Genomic DNA, 20348 nt, shown 5'->3' with positions numbered 1-20348 from the left:
CCCCTCCACCTTAAAGTCACTATTAGGTCTGGTAAGAGGAAGGAGCGCAGAGCTCAAGACTTAATGATTCTCCCAGCAAACATAGATGGGTGTCTGAAATCACAGAAGGGAAATGGGAGAGAAAAGCTCTAGGGGAATGTGAAACACTTTTGCCCTAGATCTGTTTGCTACAAAATGCTGCTCCATCAAAACTTCCCATCCAGCCTCTGAACACACTGGGTCATACTCTATAAAGCTGAAGGAATGCAGCCCTTCATGCATAATTCCAATGAGGACAGGTGGGTAATTCCTGTGGAGCAGAAATAAGAGTAGATATTGTTTTTCCTTTTCCAACTTTTTCATTTAAGGCTAAAGAATCAACTAGCTAGTTTCCCAGATAAAACAACCTCAGACTTCTGGGTGGGATAGTACCAAAGGAGCTGTGGCAAAAGACAGCAACAGGGTGGATGCTGAGGTGAATGCTTTCGGTGTGTTCTTTGTCCTTAGAAAACGTAGAGTGAAACCTGATTAACTTCTTTAGTAATGATTTGTTTTCTTTCCAAGGAGTCATCCAGTTTGAAAACTGTGAAAGGTCAAGATTGTTATGTGCTGTGTCTTTAGCCACATTGGCTGATAAATTACTTTTGGTCAAGGTAATGAGCAACTAACAACCACATCTAAATTAGCAATTTGTCATTCTGTTATGAAATAATGAAGGGGATAATAATATGTTAATTCTCAAAAATGCCACTGAAAAGAAAGCAAAGGATATCTCTGAATTCAGTTAATTTATTAATTTTTTTTTGTTTCCTTTAAACATTCCACATTTCACAAATGACTTGAGCTGGCTTACAATGTTAATGCACAAAAAAAAATAGTGTGAGAATAACAATTTTAAAATCATTATAAAAGCTCTATACAAACTATAAAAAAGGAAACTATAAAACTAAAGAGTCAATTAAGAAAAGTAATGCAAATAATAACCCCTGAAATTACTGTTTCATAAATTTGAAACTTATATCTAGGGACAGAACTTCCTAATAGTTAAAGAAAAGGGAAAGCTAGTCAGGTACATTGTTCTCACAATCGGAAAAGAGGAAGCATCTATGTTTTCATGAAAGAGTAAGTAAATTCTAATAGAAACATCTTTTTTAGAGTGAACAATATTCCCATCAACATTTGAGCTTCTAATTGCACGCTGAAGACCTTTAGTGCCATGTGGGCCTAAACCCCGTATGACCCACTTGTCTTCCAGACCAGCTGGGCCACTGATCCATATCATACTCATTATGATTGGGTCTAGGTCTAGCCCACTGAAAAAATTATCAAGAGAATGGGGCTTACCTGACAAACTCCAATTGTCAGGTAGACTCAAGCTTCAACCATTGTTCCTTTGTCCCCCATCAGCCTGGGTGGAAAAAAGTTAATCTCATAATTTAGTCGAATTAATTCCATTCTCCTTCAGCTTGTTTTCTGCAGGGTTTTGCCTGTTTCACAGTCCATCAGTTATAACTGGAGACCAAATTTCCATTCCAAAAGGTTAAAGACTTCCAGAAATACATACTCTTACTCAGTAGGTTCAATGTCAGAAGTTTTAAGATGAGAGGTGCCATCTTCTCAGTTCAGGGCCACACCTTTCCTATTGTCTATATTAAATTGCAAGTGTTTACAGTAATTCACTGACATCCTAGTAGGAATGTGTTTATAAATAGGAATTGATAATCTACTAATCACTAGGGCAAGAAAGTGGCCATGGAATTGGGTGCAAACAGTTAAAATGACCAACTAGTGTGGAGTTTAAGGTGGTGAGGGGTTGAAGCTGAGATGGAAGCTCTGTCACCCACCTTTGACTCATTGTGCCATTGCAGCCCAATAACTTCCTAGGGGCCAACGTATGGCCCTCAGAACCAAAGGAAACACTACATTGTCTCATTAGACCAAAAACACTTTAGCAGACACTAGTAGGTGAGGCAACAAGTAGATATCAACGATTCCATGAGTGAATTGGTTTTGGAGAAAATCTGAATCCAAACAGATGAATGCATTTCATAGCCTTTTAATTCTGTGTTTAATAGAAGGAAGTCAAGTATGTACAATATTCAGATTGTTTCAGAAATAAGGTGTGTTTTTGAAACTGATGACTCACCAAAAAGCACTTTACTCACCCCTTCTAATTTCCTGCTAAGAATCTGTTAGTGCACGCAGCACTAAATTCCTCAGTACTTCCTGGTGAGTTTGAAGAGCTCTCTGGTCTTTGCAAAGGACACAGTGCAAAAAGAAGCAGCATGGGTTTATGCACTGTGGCAGCATTCGGCCATCTTGTTACCTTAAGAGCTCAGGACAAAGCTAACCTTCTGAGTGCTGAGCTGTGGAGTTTGTTGCCTCTCTAGTTTGATTATAATGTTTCACAGGCATAAACAAGGTGTTCACTTGAGCATAAGAAGCCAGGTAAACAAATTATTTTGGTTCATCTGGTCAACTTTACATTCCACAAATGCTAGAAAAAAAAAAAAAAAAAAAAAAAGGAGAGAGAAGAAGAAAGGCCTGGGGCTAAGGAAGAGTTTCAAGCCTTCTAACTTCATTTGTTGGTGTTGGTTTAGTGAAGAGTCTGATGGCTTGGTTTCCCAGCAAAAGAGCAGGGTCCCACAAATAAACAGCAAGAAGCCTGAGTCCTGGAAAGAAAATGGCAAACAGAATCATGTTTCTGGAACTAGTTATCTAAATTCATATGTCAGCAAACTGTCCCTGAGTGACTACTGGGTGTGAGACAATATCTAAATGAGACAGATCAGCAGGTGAACCAGAAAAGGACAGGAACCCAACTAGAGAAGGACCCTGATGCCCATGTCCATCCATCGAAAGTGCTGTACATTCTTTGAGTCTGGTCATAGAGAAATTTTACCCCAGGGACTGCAAACACAAATGGCAGACTTGAGTGATGTGATGATGCAAGAGTGTAAAAGGCCCTGGACTGTTTCAGGTGGTTCTATTCCATAGTTGCAAAATGTTTGAAAGCATTAAATATATGTATATGTATATATATATATATATATATATATATAGCAAGTATAATTTTTTTAACTGAAAGGAGGAGTTAAAAAGAGAAGAGTTGAGTATAAACTGTAAATTTCAGTGAGACGATTTTTCTGACTACTATGATAAAAGTCTTATCAAAGCTGATACAGGCTCTTCATACTACTCGGAACTAGGGCTTAAGATAAGGAGAGGTGGGTTTGAAATTATGAAGCTACCTAAGGACAAGCGTTGGACGAGGTGACTTGTGAGAAATTGCTTTTATCAGTGGGGTAGGGTGGCATTGTGTTATAATTGAGACCTGGACAGCTAATTCGAGGAAGAGAAGAACTATCAAGCACTTAGTATCAGCCAACATTTTGTTGTTGTTGTTGAGATGGGGTCTCATTCTGTTACCTGGGCTGGAGTGCAGTGGCATTATCTCAGCTCACTGCAACCTCCACTTCCCGGGCTCAAGCGATTCTCCAGCCTCAGCCCCCCAAGCAGCTGGGACCACAGGCGTGAGCCACCAATGCCCAGCTAATTTTTGTAGTTTTTGTAGAGGCAGGGTTTCGCCATGTTGCCCAGGCTGGTCTTGAACTCCTGAGCTCAAAGCGATCCGCCTACCTCAGCCTCCCGAAGTGTTGTAATTACAGGTGTAAGTCACAGTTCCTGGTTCAGCAAACATTTTTTTAAATTTTTTGTTTTTAATTTGTATGAACACATAGTAGGTATATATTTTTATGGGGTACATTAGATATTTTGATACAGGCATACAATATGTAATCATCACCTCAAACATTTGAGGTTATGCAGTATCATTTCTTTGTGTTACAAACATTCCAATTATACACTTTTAGGTATTTTTAAATAATAAATTGTTGTTGAATATAGTCACCCTGTTGTGCTATCAAATACTAGATCTTATTTATTCTACCTAGTATTTTTGTACCCACTAACCATCCCCACTCCTGCACTGCCCACTACTCTTCCCCTCTTCCCAGCCTCTGGAAACCATCATTCTTTTCTCTACTTCCATCAGTTTAATTGTTCTAATTTTTAGCTCCCACAAATCAGTGAGAACATGTGAAGTTTGTCTTTCTTTACCTGGCATATTTCACTTTTTTTGTGGTGGATCAGCCAACATTAACTGAGTACTTCCTATGTTCCAAGTACTGTTGTGATCAGTTTTCATGTGTTTTTATACTCTCTGCAACCTTATTTTATAGATAATGGAGTCAAGGCATCGAGCAGTTAGGTGAATGGTGAGCCAGAAAGTCAACACGACCTGACTTCAAAGTCTGTTCTGTTACCCTATTCTCTACTGATTCCTAAAGATAGATGGAAAATACAAATAGAAGTGCCTGACTCTTGCTAAATAATCAAAGAAAAAGCAAAGGCAAACACAGGTATTAATGAGACAGAACATTCTTATCATCTGAACCTTCCATAATAAATTGGAGAGCCATCAAAGTCCTATAGAGTCCACACTTCATTTTATTCAAGAAGCAAGCTTCAAGTGTCACTAAATTCAAGGTCCTGGGTAAATCTGGCAGTCGGTCAAGACGCCATCTGAGCCTTTAATCAGTTCAGATTGTACAGTATTGGTACACAATTATTATTCTCTGTACAGAATGCACAGAGATAACACTGAGAAGAGAAAGCTATAACCTATAAAATAAATGATAATCCTTTTTCCCGCTCACTCTGTGTTTAAAATAAGAGTTATACAGCACCAAGAAGTCTACCACTCCAAGCTCAAAAGATTATTGTGAGGCCACTGGAAAGGTACAGCTGCAGGCACCAGAACACATCCCCTGCAATCACAGGATGCTCAGGAATTCTACAGGGTCAGGACAGCCTCAGTGGAGAACCTGCTATATCTTACAAGAATCCTGCTTTTTACATGCAGATTCTAGAGTTCCAGACCCTTTACAGTAAGATGCATTTTTCCATTAGCCTATAGCATCAGAGAGAAATAACACAAGCAAGGCTTCCGGAGAACACTCATGAGTCTGCTGGATTAGAGGCTAACACCCAACAGACTCAGAGTGCAAAGGGTCCATACCTGTGGATGAGAAGTTCTTCTAGAACAAAATTAAGCTGATTCCATCCCTGGGCACTTTTTCTCTGGTGTTGTGGCCGTGCTCAACTTCCTCATGAGAACAAACATCTGAAGATGTGACCTGAGATTAGAACATTCTTTTTCACTTACGTATTGTTTCAACAAACCCCAGGTTGACTCCCGTACTTCCAAATGTCCTTTAGGCAAAGAGAGACATCTAGTGGCCAAGATTCACAATGTTGTAGAGGCCACCTGTTTACAAAATCACTATGGAGTATAATCACTTAATTTACCATGAAGGTGACTGAGAGACTTAAGGGAGGAGGCGGGAGAGCGGTCCAAACCAGGTAACCTCTGTGACCTGGGTTGCCTTGTCCAGTTTTTCAGGACATAGATTCTTCTTGGAGCAGAGTTCATTCATTCATTCATTCATTCATTCATTCATCTATTTATTCATTAAACAAGCATTTATATTAAATGTCTACTAGGTGCAAGACACTGTGTTAAGCCCCAGGACCAAAATCTGTAAATACACTCTTCAAGCATCTATAATGGAGAAGGTAGGCCAGCAACAATCAGTTAAAATATGTTACGATAGGGACTGAACACATTGTGCCACGGAAGGCTATAGAAGAGGCACTTACATGAATCTTTGAGGATAAGAAAAAGTGTTTAAAACACAGGTCTCAAACTGGCACCCTGTGGGCCTCATCTGGCCTGCAGATGTGTTTTGTTTGGACCATGCATTGTTTTTGTAACTCTGAATTAGTTGCTGACATTTAAACATCAGGGGATTTCACATGAAAACCCAAATTTCAGCTTCTTTTGGAAAATGAGAAGATCTGACAACATTGGTTTGTATTCCTGCAGGGTCACATTCAATTGGAGCTGCTTTCTTAATGTTTTTGCATAAAAGTCAATAATGTTTCTGCATAACAGCTTCTTTTAATAAAATGTTGGTAAATTTTACATGAACAGGGTAGAAAACTCAAAATTACAAAAGCGTATTCAGTAAACTACCCTTGTTCCACAACTAATTGATCTTCACCTACAAAAGCACCCACTTTACCAGTTATAAATTGTATAAATGCATATTCTTCTCTCACAATTTACACCAAAGTTAATTTTATCTGGATTAAAAATATAAACACAATATATGAAACTATAAAGATAGTAGAAGAAAACAGTTGTTGTTGATACATTCTTTAAATAATGTATTGGTTTAATGGCAAAGGTATTCCTAAAGTAAGAACAAAACCCAGATGTCACAAAAAGAAAAAAAATGATATATTTTTTGGTATCTTTACATAAAAAGGAGAAAAGATTCTGCATGGCCGGCAATACAATGAACAGCATCCAAATAAAAATAATGATCTGGAAAAAGAATAGGTATTTTCAATTTATTTAATACATTTTTCCAAATATGCAAATAGTTCTTTGGAATCAATGAAAAAAGACAATCAACCAGACAAATAGACAAAAGGATATAAATAAATCCATAAAAAAGCATACAAATAGTTCTAAAGTCCATGAAAAGCAAGAAAACATCTAGGATAACTTGAAAAATGAAGACTAAAGCAATGATGGAATATTATTTTTACCTCTCAGGTAAAAGATCAAAAGTGTTAATGACAATATTGATGTACGTAGGAGGAAATAGGTAGTGTCATATATAGCTAGTGGGAATATAAATAAGTAAATCTGTACCAAATGTTTACATTTACATATCACTTGAGTTAGCAATTCTATTTCTAGAAATATAGCTTACACACATACTTGAATATGTGCAAAATTATACGTATACAATGCAGAATTATTTCTAATATGTGAAGATTGAAAGTAATCTAAAAGTCCATGAACAGATGTGATGAATTGTATTTGTTTAAAATATATTATACATGCAAGACATGAACTGTTTTTGTTTTGAGCAATTGAAATTTTGAGGTTGTTACTATATTGTAACCTAGCTTAAGCAGACTAATACAGAAATTGGTACTAAGAGCGGGGTAAAGCTGCCGTAAGAGAAATCTGACAATATATGGCATTTGCTTCTTGTCTGGTCAATGGGCAGCAAAGAAATTGTTCTTGGAAACCATATGGTCATGACCTCCATAAGAAACATTTGTGCTGGGCATGGTGCTCACGCCTGTAATCCCAAAACTTGGGGAGGCCAAGGTGGACAGATCACTTGAAGTCTGGAGTTGGAGACCAGCCTTGCCAACATGACGAAACCCCATCTTTACTAAAACTGCAAAAATTAGTCTGGCATGGTACTGCATGCCTGTAATGCCAGCTACTCAGAAGGCTGAAGCAGGAGAATCGCCTGAACCTGGGAGGCGGAGGTTGCAATGAGTTGAGATTGCAACACTGCAATGCAGCCTGGGCAACAGAGAGAAACTCCAGCTCATAAATAAATAAATAAATAAATAAATAAATAAATAAATAAATATTTAAAAAAGAGAAACGTGTGATAAATGTGAATCGCAGGTAATATGTTGAATGAATTTCGGGCTTCAAGCAAGAAAGTTACAATCCCTTTTACTACAGCTAGTGGCTCTCTTGTCAGTACAATGCTCTTAAAACATAGTTGTCACTTCATTTCTTTCATTCCAATCAGCTGCACGTGGCATTATATATGTCTCATACTCTTTTCCACGCAGTACCTTTAGTCTATCGGGCGTCAGTGGCAGAGCCACATCTTTGGTTTCTTTTCTGGAGCAATTTTATCCACCTAAAAGACTTACTTTGAGCCTACTCATTCCCAATGTTGAAGCAAAAAGAGTTGAAGGCCATATCCGTCACTCACTTCTTGTTATTAGGCTTGGATATAATTGTTTTTATATCCAAACCAAGATCATCTCAGTTTTATATTTTATTAATTAGAGATAAGAATTAGTTACATCTTCTCTCTGACAAGCCCCAGAATGTATGGACTTTCGTTTTTTAATTTTACTTCTGTTTCTAAAGTAGCCATCTTTTTCTTGCAATACAGGGTCTGAACAATCTGTAGCAACTAACTTGTGCTGATAACATTGTTTTGCATTGACCTACCCATTTGTTTCACACCATGAACTGAATAATATATCTTTTCCCTCCTGATTTGAGACACTACCTTTGTTAAATACTAAATTCCTATGTGGCTTTGGGTCAATTCATGGACTTTGTGTTCATTTCATTTGCTTGTGTCTACTCAAGAACATCTTAATACTCTGTTTATTGTGACTTCATTATATATTTCATATCTAATAGAATAATTATTCCTCATTTTTCTTCCTTTTCAGAATTTTTCTTTCTATTTCTACTTATTAATTTGTTCATATAAACTTTAGAATAACCTTGACTTTCCTCCTCCCCACACACCTCAAATAAAATAAAATAATCAGTGCTGATCAGAATTCTGAAATACACAACTTTGAACATGATAATCTATAATTTCAACCATAATTTGAGTTGAAATACTGAAAGATCAAAATCTCTAAAGTCTAAAATCTTGAAAATCACAATAAATCCAAATGTTGAAACCCTGAAAGCCGAATTCTGGGGAAGGTATGAATGAGTTTTCAGCTGTAAGCAAGGTAGTTGCATCGTGTTAGTTGTATTATGTCAGGCAGAACTATTACCTTGTTTTTGTCTTTATTTGCATTTGGAGGGCAATTCAGATGACTGGATTGGCCATGTGATAAGGCAATGATGAAAGCTTCATTTTAAAAATGCATTATTTAGGCTGGATGCGGTGGCTCACGCCTGTAATCCCAACACTTTGGGGGACCAAAGTGGGTGATCATCTGAGGTCAGGAGTTCGAGACCAGCCTGGCCAACATGGTGAAACCCCCATCTCTACTAAAAACATAAAAATTAGCTGGGCGTGGTGGCATGCGCCTGTATTCCCAGCTACTCAAGAGGCTGAGGCAGGAGAATCACTTGAACCTAGGAGGCAGAGGTTGCAGTGAGTCAAGATTGCACCACTGCACGCCAGCCTGGGTGACAGAGTGAGACTCATCTCAAAAAAAAGTCCATTATTTGTCTGCACTGGCATTCCTTTCAGCTGATGAAATTCCAGGATCTTTTAATGAATTAAAGCCAATTTCCCTGAAGAAGCCAGCAAAGTTACTGCCTAGTTTAAAAATAATTATGTGCATGGTAGGATATGAAGACACTCATACAACAGTGTTGGGGTTCGATCAGCGGTATAGTTCCCACCAAATGTGTAGTCTGTATGTGATTGCATGTGGAATGGACTGCACGCACAAAGCAACTAGAAGTGTGGTACAGAAGATGGGAAAACAATAAGGAATGCTCATGTTGTATACTGAATCACAGAATGATTTCAAAAAGAGCAGCACCATATAGAAAATGAAAGTGAACATATTCTCCAAGGAGAATCATACCCTTGGAAAAAGCTACTATTCATCTCGATGCAACACTTCAAAATAGAGCTAATGATAGTGAAAGTTGGCCAGCTCTGATAAACCACCTATGTGCAATTGTTCATAATCTATCCCTGTAATTGCTTTTTTATCTGGTAAATTTTCTTTTAGTTTGTTGTTTTTTTCTTTTTAAATTTTTGATTCTCAAACTATTTTAAATTGACAGCATTATTTTTCACAATTTGCTATGCTATATATTTCATCTTTGCCTCATTTCCAATACTGGAGGTATAAATTGTGTAAAGACTTTTAGAGGAGTTCTAATTCATTGTATGCATTTTTTATAAACTTGACTCCATGAAAGTGCATTTGACTTTATGTGTAAGCATTTTGTGTATATGTAAAAATATTGAAACTCCCTTAATAAATAAAGAAATGTCCTTTTAGTGCATCTGCTTTTGTAAAAGATAAAACTGCTCAAGGGCTCGGCTCTTTGGGTGACTGCATGTACGGTGGCGAGTGATCCCAGGTTTCTATTGATCTTGTCAAAAGACGTGGGTTGTCCATCACAGCATTTCAGATTGTTGCAGTTATAAAGCTGAGTGTACACAATTACCAGCCATAGCGATACATGATTTATACATTTCACTTTTTGATCTATTTATGAATACAGTCATCTGCTCATAACTTATACCCATGCAATTGTTCCTAGTATACCTAAGTGGGCTTGCAAAAACATATTTTTATTATAATTTAAGTTCTGGAATACATGTGCAGAATTTGCAGGTTTGTTACATAGGTATACATGTGCCATGGTGGTTTGCTGCACCCATCAACCTGTCATCTACATTAGGTATTTCTCCTAATGCTGTCCCTCCCCTAGCCCCCCACCTCCCGACAGGCCCCGGTGTGTGATGTTCCCCTCCCTGTGTCCATGTGTTCTCATTGTTCAAATCCCACTTATGAGTGAGAACATGCAGTGTTTGGTTTTCTGTTCCTGTGTTAGTTTGCTGAGAATGATGGTTTCCAGCTTCATGCATGCCCCTGCAAAGGACATGAACTCATCCTTTTTATGGCTGTGTAGTATTCCATGGTGTATATGTGTCACATTTTCTTAATCTAGTCTATCATTGATGGGCATTTGGGTTGGTTCCAAGTCTTTGCTATTGTGAATAGTGCTGCAATAAACGTACATGTGCATGAGTCTTCATCGTAGAATGATTTATAATCCTTTGGGTATATACCCAGTAAAGGGATTGCTGGGTCAAATGGTATTTCTGGTTCTAGATCCTTGAGGAATCACCACACTGTCTTCCACAATGGTTGAGCTAATTTACATTCCTACCAACAGTGTAAAAGTGTTCCTATTTCTCCACATCCTCTCCAGCATCTGTTTTTTCCCAGCTTTTTAATGATCACCTTCTAACCGGCGTGAGATGGTATCTCGTTGTGGTTTTGATTTGCATTTCTCTAATGACCAGTGATGATGAGCTTTTTTTCATATGTTCATTGGCCACGTAAATGTCTTCTTTTGAGAAGTGTCTGTTCATATCCTTCACCCACTTTTTGATGGGGTTGTTTTTTTCTTGTAAATTTTTGTAAGTTCTTTGTAGATTCTAGATATTAGCCCCTTGTCAGACAGATAGATTGCAAAAATTTTCACCTATTCTGTAAGTTGCCTGTTCACTCTGATGGTAGTTTCTTTTGCTGTGCAGAAGCTCTTTAGTTTAATTAGTTCCCATTTGTCAATTTTGGCTTTTGTTGCCATCACTTTAGGTGAAAAACATGTATTGCCTATTTTATTGGGGAAAGTGGACTATGAAGTGTTCTGTTGTTTTTCTATAATGTTTCTCAAATGAACCCCCTTTTAAAAATGAAAATAAATATCTTTTAAATTATTTTTTCCAGAATTACATTTTTAGGGTTTTGATTTTTCAGGATTCCAACCTTCAGAAATATGGTGTTCAGGATTGTGTCTTTCAGGATTATGATTAAACCCATTATCAAGGAATGAATCTAACAACTAGGCAGGAGTAATATTAAAAATATTTTTGAATGTATGAAAAAACGCAGAAGATTCCTCAGTTACCTCCCAAGGTTTGTGAGGTGTGGTTGTATGCCTTCACGTATCATTAAAATATAAAAAGAAATCGAACCTGATGATAGAAAATATTTCCACCCAGGATGAGGTTCTATTGCAAGTTTACCACGAAAGGGCAAATGGGCACTTCTGGGGCAAATGGATGAAGGATATATCTTCAAAGAGAAATATAGGTATTTCACAAAGAAAGAAGGGAATAAAAAGAGAGAAAGCAGAGAGACACATAAAGTACACTCATTTTTGCAATGATTTTTCTGTCCTGGTTACTTATTATTGTTTCTGCTCCTTCTTTATGGTGCTGGGGTATCATGTGTATTTGTAGGGAGTTTCTATTTCCCTGCACACAGATGAAATGCAAGTAGGGTCAGGCCATGCACAATTTTTGATCTATCTCCAGTAACCCCTTTCTTTTTCTCCCCTTCCTCACCTTGGCAGCCCTTCTGCCTGCAAGAGCATGGTGGGGGGCAGGGTACTGTGAATGATGAGGAATAAGGCCCAAAGCTTTCCTGTGAAATATGTGTTCAATGCCTGAGTAAGCATTGACACTGATTATTAATAAGGGAGGACAAAAAATGAGATGAACAAAATTAGAAAATATTTTTCTCAGAAGCAACATCCACTCGCAACTAACACATTTAGAGTCTAACTTCTCTAAAGTATAATTTTATACTTGTGTCATCAACTGTTAAAAATTTTCTTGGAACACCATTTATATGTACACATACATATATGTATATGTAGGTATACTTAATAGGTGATTGATCATGTGGCATAGTCTCCTGCTTTCCAACAATATAAAGTATTGGCAAGGGTACTAAACAACCATAACACTCGTAAAATTGTAGATATGTAAAATCATACAATCACTTCAGAAAATAGTTTGACAATTATTAATTTAACCATTGTTGATTGTTAATGACAATTGTTACTTTTAGTTATAAGATTAAATATGCACTTACAATTTGACCCAGCAATCCCACTTGTAGATATTTACCCAAGGGAAATGAAGGTAATAGACCAACATAAATTATTGTGTAGGCCAGGCATGGTGGTTGACACCTATAATCCCAGCACTTTGGGAGGCAGAGATGGGAGGATAACTTGAGGCCAGGAGTTTGAGACCAGCCTGGGTGACATGGTGAGATCCCATCTCTCAAAAAATTAAACATTAGCCAAATGTGGTGGCACATGCCTGTAGTCCTATCTGTTCAGGAGGCTGAGGCAGAAGGATTGTTTGAGCCCAGGAAGTCAAGGTTGCAGTGATCTATGATCAAACCACTGCACTCCAGCCTGGGTAACAGAGTGAAACCCTGTCTCAAAAAAAAAAAAAAAAAAAAAAAAAAAAAAGAGTTGTATGCAATATTCGTAGATTCATTTGCAACAAAATCTAAAAGCAATCCAATGTTCATGAACAGGTGAAAGAACAAATAAATTCAGATATAACCATACAATGGAATACTACCCAGGAAGCAATACAATATTCTTAGCAAGACACCTGAAAATGTAAGCAATAATGAGGACTTTGCACTCTATGGAAAAACCATGTTGTACAAATGCAAGATATTACTTTCCTTGGTTTTAACCTATACTCTTCCTTCAGGATCACTCATGGTCTACTTTGGATTACACTTACTGAAGATGCCAGCTAATGCTTATAGTGTTTCAATGTCTGTTTTAGTAGATGATCACAGAACTAAGGTAAGTACTGTGTCAGACACAGTAAGAAGTATACCAAGTCCCAGGATATAAAGAGCTGACAATTTTGTGTAGTAAAGAATACAAATGCAAAAATAATTTGAGATTAGTATTAGACCTTACAATAAACATTTCCAATGCCTGTTGCCTGCCTATGTTCAATAAAAACAACAAAGAGGAGACTAACCATAATAACTTAAGAAGTTAATTAAAACCTTACAATATGCTACATCTTCTGGTCTTCTCCTGTTCTCATAATTGGCACAAAAGAACATGTGGTGGGAAAGCCAACATACCCTATTATGTCACTTTTCAGAGATTGGAGTTCTACTTTTTTTCTTTTCCTGCTTCTCTTGATAAAGCATCATGGTGCTATCATATATTAAAATTTTTACCCTTTGCTAAATTTGTTCAGTCTCCAGCATATAGCAACATCTCATGAAAGTTATTTTAACCTCTTTTAAAAGATTTTCTTTAATTGAATTTAGCTTTAATTTTTTAGATCTACAAGCAGAATGTTAATTATTCTCAAGCTTAGTGTGACTTTCCTACATTCTGTTAGCCCTTATTCACATGGTTTGATAACATGCTCATACTTATACTTTATAAGCTGGAAACCTCATTTGTAATTTGTCACATATAAAACTTTTTAATGAAAACTTTTAAACAAATCCACATAAATCTAGAGAATTTTGGAGGGGGTATAAGTTTGTCATGATAAATCCACATTCTTTTTCATGATTCCCTTACACACCTACTCATAGTTAGGCAGCAGGCCAGTTAAGTACAGATACTTAACTCTGGAAAAGCAAACTTAAATGCCTATCAAATGCCTGAGCATAGCAACATGGCCAGATAAAAGCATGTTTAATTTACTGAGTGTATTAGTCATGGTTCTTCAGAGAAAGATAATCAATAGGTAAAAGAGAAAGAGAGAGGTGGATAGATGGATGGTTGGATGGATAGATAGATAGATAACAAAGATTTATTGTAAGAAACCGGCTCATGTGATTGTGGAGGCTGAGAAGTCCCAGGATCTGCACTCAGCAAGCTGGAGACCCAGAGATGATGCGTAACTTCCAGTGTGAGTCTGCAGGCCTGAGAACCAGAAGAGCCAGTAGTGGTAGCTCTATGCTTTAGCTCAAGCAGTCAGATGGGTAAAGTTCCCTCTTATTCAAGAGAATCAGACTGTGTGTTGTATTCAGACCTTCAACTAATGAAGGCTACCACACAGGGAGGGCAGCCTGCTTTACTCAGTCTACCAATTCAAATGCTAATCTCACCCTCATAAAAGAATGTCTGACCAAATATCTGGGCACTTCATGGCCTAGTCAAGTTGACATATTAAATCGGCCATCGCACCCAAGTTAACTAACTACAAACTGTCCAGCCCAGAGTTTTCCAATCCATGGCTCTAGATTTTTGATGTAGCTCTTCTGAGATTCTACATGATTGAGTTTTACCTTGTTATTTGAAAACTACAAAATTGTACTATATTATTGAGACGCATCTGTTTCACCAACCAGAAATAATGAAAAATCAGTGAGGTAATGGACATTATACAGAAGACACCAATGGGCCAAGAGCTTGCCATCCCTTTTCTATTGTATGGAAAATGTCTAGCACTTCATCTGGGTCACCTTGGCCACCCAGATCCCCCTGACATCTCTCACAACATGGTATGAAACACGTGAAGAGCCCATGCTAAGCCCAACTGTCCCCAACAACCCTGACTAGCTGTAGCAATTGCTGGACCCTTCAGACTCAATCAACACGCATCGTTACTGTTGTACCATGGCCCAACATCCCGAGAAGTCTCCAAGGACAATGTCTTTTCAGAGTGACCACTTAGGAACAGCAAATATGCAGAGTTACTAATATCAGCTCTTCTAGGCATCAGGACACATTACGTATTTGGCTTGCATAAGAGGTATGAAAATAAAATCCAATGGAAACAAAAAGATGCTTTTTGCTGACCACTATTGTGGGAGTTTTTAGAAAAGTGGTATAACATTTCACAGAATAGATTTCTGCACTAAGAAATGAAGAAATCTGCCCTTCAAAGAAAATGTGAGGATCCACCTTTCTCTATGTTGGGAGTTATGGGGTCGCGAATTTTCTCCAGGCATAGCAATACCTGAGCAATTTTCCCACCGACTCGCGGGACCTGCTGAAGCCACCTCTTCATGCTGTTGTCTCACAACAAACACCACAACACTCCTGCACCCATACCTCTTTGCACCTACCCCTTCCTTGGAGACGCAAATAGACTTTGGATGGAAATAACTGAGGCTGTCCCACTAATTTATTTCACCTCCTCACAGAGCATTTATGGAACACTTACTAGTGCCAGGAATTTTACATGTAGATTCTTAATTAAATTTCACAATGTAACCACCTGTGGTGAGTTCTATTTTTCTTCCTTTTTACAGATGATGAAACCAAGGCTTTGAAAGGTTGGCTAGCTCACCAAAAGTCACACAATTAGTGGAAAAGCTGGCTCTGAAAAACAAGTCTGTCCACCTTGGATTCCTGAGTTTTTCATCATTTATCTTTAAATAATTCCTTAATGTCTCTTTTTTCACATTTAAAAATCACAAGACTTTAAGTATATGGTTTAAAGCAAACTTTACAAGAAGTCTTAGGGCATTTGAGAGGTTGAAGTTCCCCTATTTGTGCATTGCATAAACATAGTGTTTCTGCACCTATTGAATTAAAAAAAAAAAAAAAGTCCCTGTAAAGTTCTTATTTTGGTCCCAGAATATAAATTCAAATTATTGCTTTTAGATTCTTTAAAAGAGTTCAAGCATTTGAGAACAAGGCAATGAAGGCCTTAAGTCTGTCTAGCTTCTTTATTACTCTATCCAAGATAATATGTATCATAAATGTTAAATGTATTAAGTCAAAATAGATTTGATTTAATTAGCTTCATTGAGAGCCAGTGGAGAGGACAGATGTAATTGGAAAAAGCTTGGCTTACCCAAGCTAAGCACTAGTGATTCCCAGTGATTCTCACCCTGAGGGAGCATATAGATTAACAAAATACATGGTTAAGTAAACAACAACAGTGAAACTGCTTCACCTGTAATGACAGGAATTGGGTTCTAACAGGACTGGTGATGATTGGGCTCATCCATGTCATCTCATTAGCCTAACAATGATCTTATCCTATATCCTACAAAATTGAATTCTGGTGATCCCTCATACAGTGATACAGCAGGGTTTTCCATATCACCAGTATAATGGCTAAGTGTTGGATCAGCAGATGCCCAAGAGTGTTCTGAGCACCTAAGCCATGTCTGACCCTGGAAAATGTATATACATTGCACACACTCTGCCAATCCAACTCCGTTCACCATTTCTTCTCAGAATACCCTTTTGTCTCTCCTTTTCTACCATGAGAAGCAAGTGCAGAGGTTAAAAACAGGAGACAACTGCTGGGTTCGAATCCAGTTATACTTGATCAATCAGCTAGTGATGTTGAACAAGGTATTTCACCTCCCAAGCCTCATCCATGAGCCTAGAACAATTAATTTCTACCTTAGAGGGTTGCTGTAAAGATTAAATGAGATAATGTATGCTGCGTGCTTCACCAATGACTAGCATATAATAAATGCTTTCTAAAAAGCTGCTTCCCAGAATATCCAATTGTCTCCTCTCCATTTCTTCAAATCCTGAGATTTTAACTTACTGAGACTTAAAGCCTGAATCAAATTCTCCTCCATAAAGTCTCCCTGCAGTTCCTGTGGGAATGGCATCCCTTAAATAATCAACACCACACAGTCAAGTTTTGGATGATAGGCAACACTTGAAAAAGAGGTGATGCTATGTGTGTGGGTTGGTGGGGCGGGGAGAAGGCAAACAGACACTAATTCTACAGTTTTGCTGATGCTGGTCTGGGTTGGCCAGCAGAGTGTCCCCACAAGGGGACCAGAGACTATGTTTCTACCTTATCCTCCTTCCTCCCCCAATCTCTTACTTTGTAGCTATATAACCTAAGGTAAGGCCAGGCTTTGGTTGTTTTATCTGTAAAATGGGCTGATTCCATTCTCCCTAGCTAAAGGCAGAAAGCTGAACCAGATCCTAATGTAAGACCTCTTCTTGCTCCATTTTTGAGATTCTCCTGGCACATGTGGTCCTGAGTGTAGGAGGGTGAATCACCCTGAAGCCAAGTGACCTGCACATCTGGCCACTCTAGAGGCCTCCATTCCCTCCAAGTGAACAGGACATGTTCTTGCTTCCCTCTACCCATTCCAGAATCTGGAATCTCTCTCCAATCAGGCCATGAGCAGAAAGCTGCTAGCACCCAGGCTGCCAGCAGGGCAGTGCCCTGGACTCCCTGGTGTAAACACTGATGAGGAAGGATTGAAGTTTGGCTCTGCCCATGCCTTTCTGTGCTATCTCCAGCCAAAGGCCTGGAGGCTTTCATCTGCTGAGCCAAGCAGTGTTAAACAACAACATTGTTCTTCCTTCCTGCCTCGGCTCCACCCCTCCCTCTGGCCACTGTCTCAAAGGAAACAGCCAGTAAGGACTGGACAGTCGCCGTCATTTAGCTTCCTGTAAATAGGGAGGGTGCTAGGAGAAATGGCCAGATTTTTGGCTTCCTTTAACACTGACCGGGTGACTAACCCCAGCGAGAATTAAGAAATGGGAAGAGCAGGGAATTGGAGACTTCTTTTGGCTGGAAAAGAAGGGCAGATCTCTGATCTAAGAGCCCTAATCCAATCAGTAACCAGACAAAACCTGTCTGATTCCAGGTTTTCCCCTAGGCATTGCAGGAGAAGGACCCTGGTAAGAGTGACCACAGTCCAAGGCCAACTCTATGCAGCAGTCCAAGGCCACTCTTCCCATAGTGGGCAGGCAGCTAGCTGTCCATGGCAGCCATTGTCAGGGTCACTGCATACAGCCATGGACACTGTGCCTTCCCAAGGGCACTGGTCCAGTCAGAGATGGACAACCCAGCAAGTATCTCCAACACTTGCTAAGCTATGTCCTACATCTGCTCAGAGGGGATATCTTTTCTGATTTTCACAAAAGCTCCGTGAAGCATGGGCCCTATGTGCGTTCATGTATCTGTGCCTCACGATGACTATGCCAAGTAGTTTTGCAAATGGAGGATCGGTAGCATCCTTATAGCCAAATGACCTTCTGCATCCTTTCAACACCATGACTTATTTCTTCTTTCTTTCTTCCTCCTTTTCCTCTCTCTTCCCCAGTACATTCTCCTTTTCCTCTTCCCCTTTCCCTTCCTTTTCCTTTGGCCCTCTCCTTTTCTCCTCCTCTTTGCTCCCAATCTGTTGTCACATGCTAGATGGCCAGCTTATCCCTAAATACTCAGAAACACCCTGGAAGGAGAGGGGCAGGTAACGGTGGAAGGAAGCCACAAAGAAAATAGTGTTTGATACTCAGAATACAATCATTTTCCTTTTTTCTCAAGTGTTGCCTTTCAGTAAGTGGCAGGTCATTTTGTGAGACGCAGAAAATATCAAAGGGTGGATTTTTAAAAGTTTGACCAGAAAGAACTTGAAAAGTTATTTAGCTCTGCCTTACACACACTTGTATGCACAAATGCGCTGGTAGAGCTAAATTGTATTTTCCTTTTTAGTTTACTGCTATAGTAAGCACAATAATGCCTTTCCCGTCCCCAGATATAGCCATTCCCTAATCCCCATAATCTGTGAATATATGACTTTACGTGGCCAAAGTTTACAGATGTAATTAAAGGCACTAGTCAATTGACCTTAAAAATGAGAGATTATCCTGGATTACCTGGTTGTGTCTAATCTAATGACGTAAACCCTTAGAAGCAGAGAAGTTTCTTCAGTTAGAAGCAGAAGAGGTATGTGGCAAAACAGGATGCAAGAGAGATGCAACAGAAGGGGAAGTGAAAGAGATTTGAAGCGTGAGAGAGAGACCGACACACAGTTGCAGGCTCTGAAGTGCAGGGGCATCTATGCAAGGACCATAGCGAGGCCTTCAGGAGAACATAGAAAGCATGAGAAGGAAAGTGGGCAGCCATTAAGAGCAAAGACCAGCCCCTGGCTGACAGCCAGCAAGGAAGCATAGACCTCAGTACTACAAGGAACTGAGTTCTGCCGACAACATAAATAAATTGGAAGTATTTTCTTCCCCAATAAGGAACACAGCCCTGCTGATGCCCTGACTTTAGCCTAATGAGACCCATATCAGACTTCTAATCAGCAGAAAATAAAGGGGAAAATAAAGAGAGACTATATGAAAAGTATTGCAGTCCCCCGTTATCTGTGGGGAATATATTCCAAGATCCCCAGTGGATGCCTGAAACTAAGGAGAATACCAAACCCAAATGCTGTCAATCAGAAAACATTTTTGTTCATGTATTTCATCCATTGTGTCAGTCCATTCCTGCACTACTATAAAGACAAACCTGAGTTTGGGTAATTTGTAAAGAAAAGAGGTTTAATTGGCTCACAGTTCGGTGGGCTGTACAGGCTTTGGCTTCTGGAGAGTCCTCAGGAAACTTACAATTATGATGGAAGGTGAAGGGGAAGCAAGCACAGGCTTCCCATGGCGGACAGCAGACAGAGAGTGAAGTGGGAGGTGCTACATGTGTTTAAATAACCAGATCTCGTGAGAACTCTATCATGAGACAGCACTGTGGGGATGGTACTAAACCATTAGAAACCACCCCCTTGATCCAATCACCTCCCACCAGGCTCCACTTCCAACACTGGGGATTACAATTCAGCTTGAGATTTTGGTGGGAACACAGAGCAAAACCATATCACCCACACGTTTGTCTTTTTTCATCTTAACTAGGCTTTTATGCACTGTGGGCTTACCTTTTGCAGTTTAAAGTGTGACAGTAAAACTAGCATGAATTCCTTTTTCCTTCCTCACAATTTCATGGGTAGAAGAGTTGTTCTTACCATAGATCTTAGCAGCCTCAGCATACAATTCTTTTTGTTTCCTTATTAAGTCAAGAACTTTCACCTTTTCACATAAAGAAAGCACTTTACGGCTTTTCTTTGGTACATCTGAATTACCAGCAGTACTACTCTCGTGCTTTAGGGCCATTAGTAAGTGAAACAAGGTTATTTGAACACAGTGCTGTGATATCAGGCAAGTCAACCTGACACCTGGCTTGGCT

At 38.9% G+C, this 20348-nt stretch overlaps 1 protein-coding gene across 1 annotated transcript in view; it reads right to left on the bottom strand.

Moving 5' to 3' along the window:
• Positions 1–19758, bottom strand: part of ADGRF1 (adhesion G protein-coupled receptor F1) — a 62015-nt gene extending 42257 nt beyond the window's left edge. Inside the window, exons 1-3 of the mRNA XM_023213075.1 lie at positions 19724–19758; positions 5060–5177; positions 1324–1387 (exon numbers count right to left, since the gene is read on the bottom strand). The gene's annotated coding sequence lies outside the window, so the exon portion shown is untranslated. The remainder of the gene's footprint in view (positions 1–1323; positions 1388–5059; positions 5178–19723) is intronic.
• Between the last annotated feature and the right edge of the window lie 590 nt (positions 19759–20348).

The sequence above is a fragment of the Piliocolobus tephrosceles genome, chromosome 5 (genome assembly GCF_002776525.5).
Source record: "Piliocolobus tephrosceles isolate RC106 chromosome 5, ASM277652v3, whole genome shotgun sequence".
Classification (NCBI taxonomy): Eukaryota; Metazoa; Chordata; class Mammalia; order Primates; family Cercopithecidae; genus Piliocolobus; species Piliocolobus tephrosceles.
This window is presented reverse-complemented; position numbering and strand designations above follow the sequence as displayed.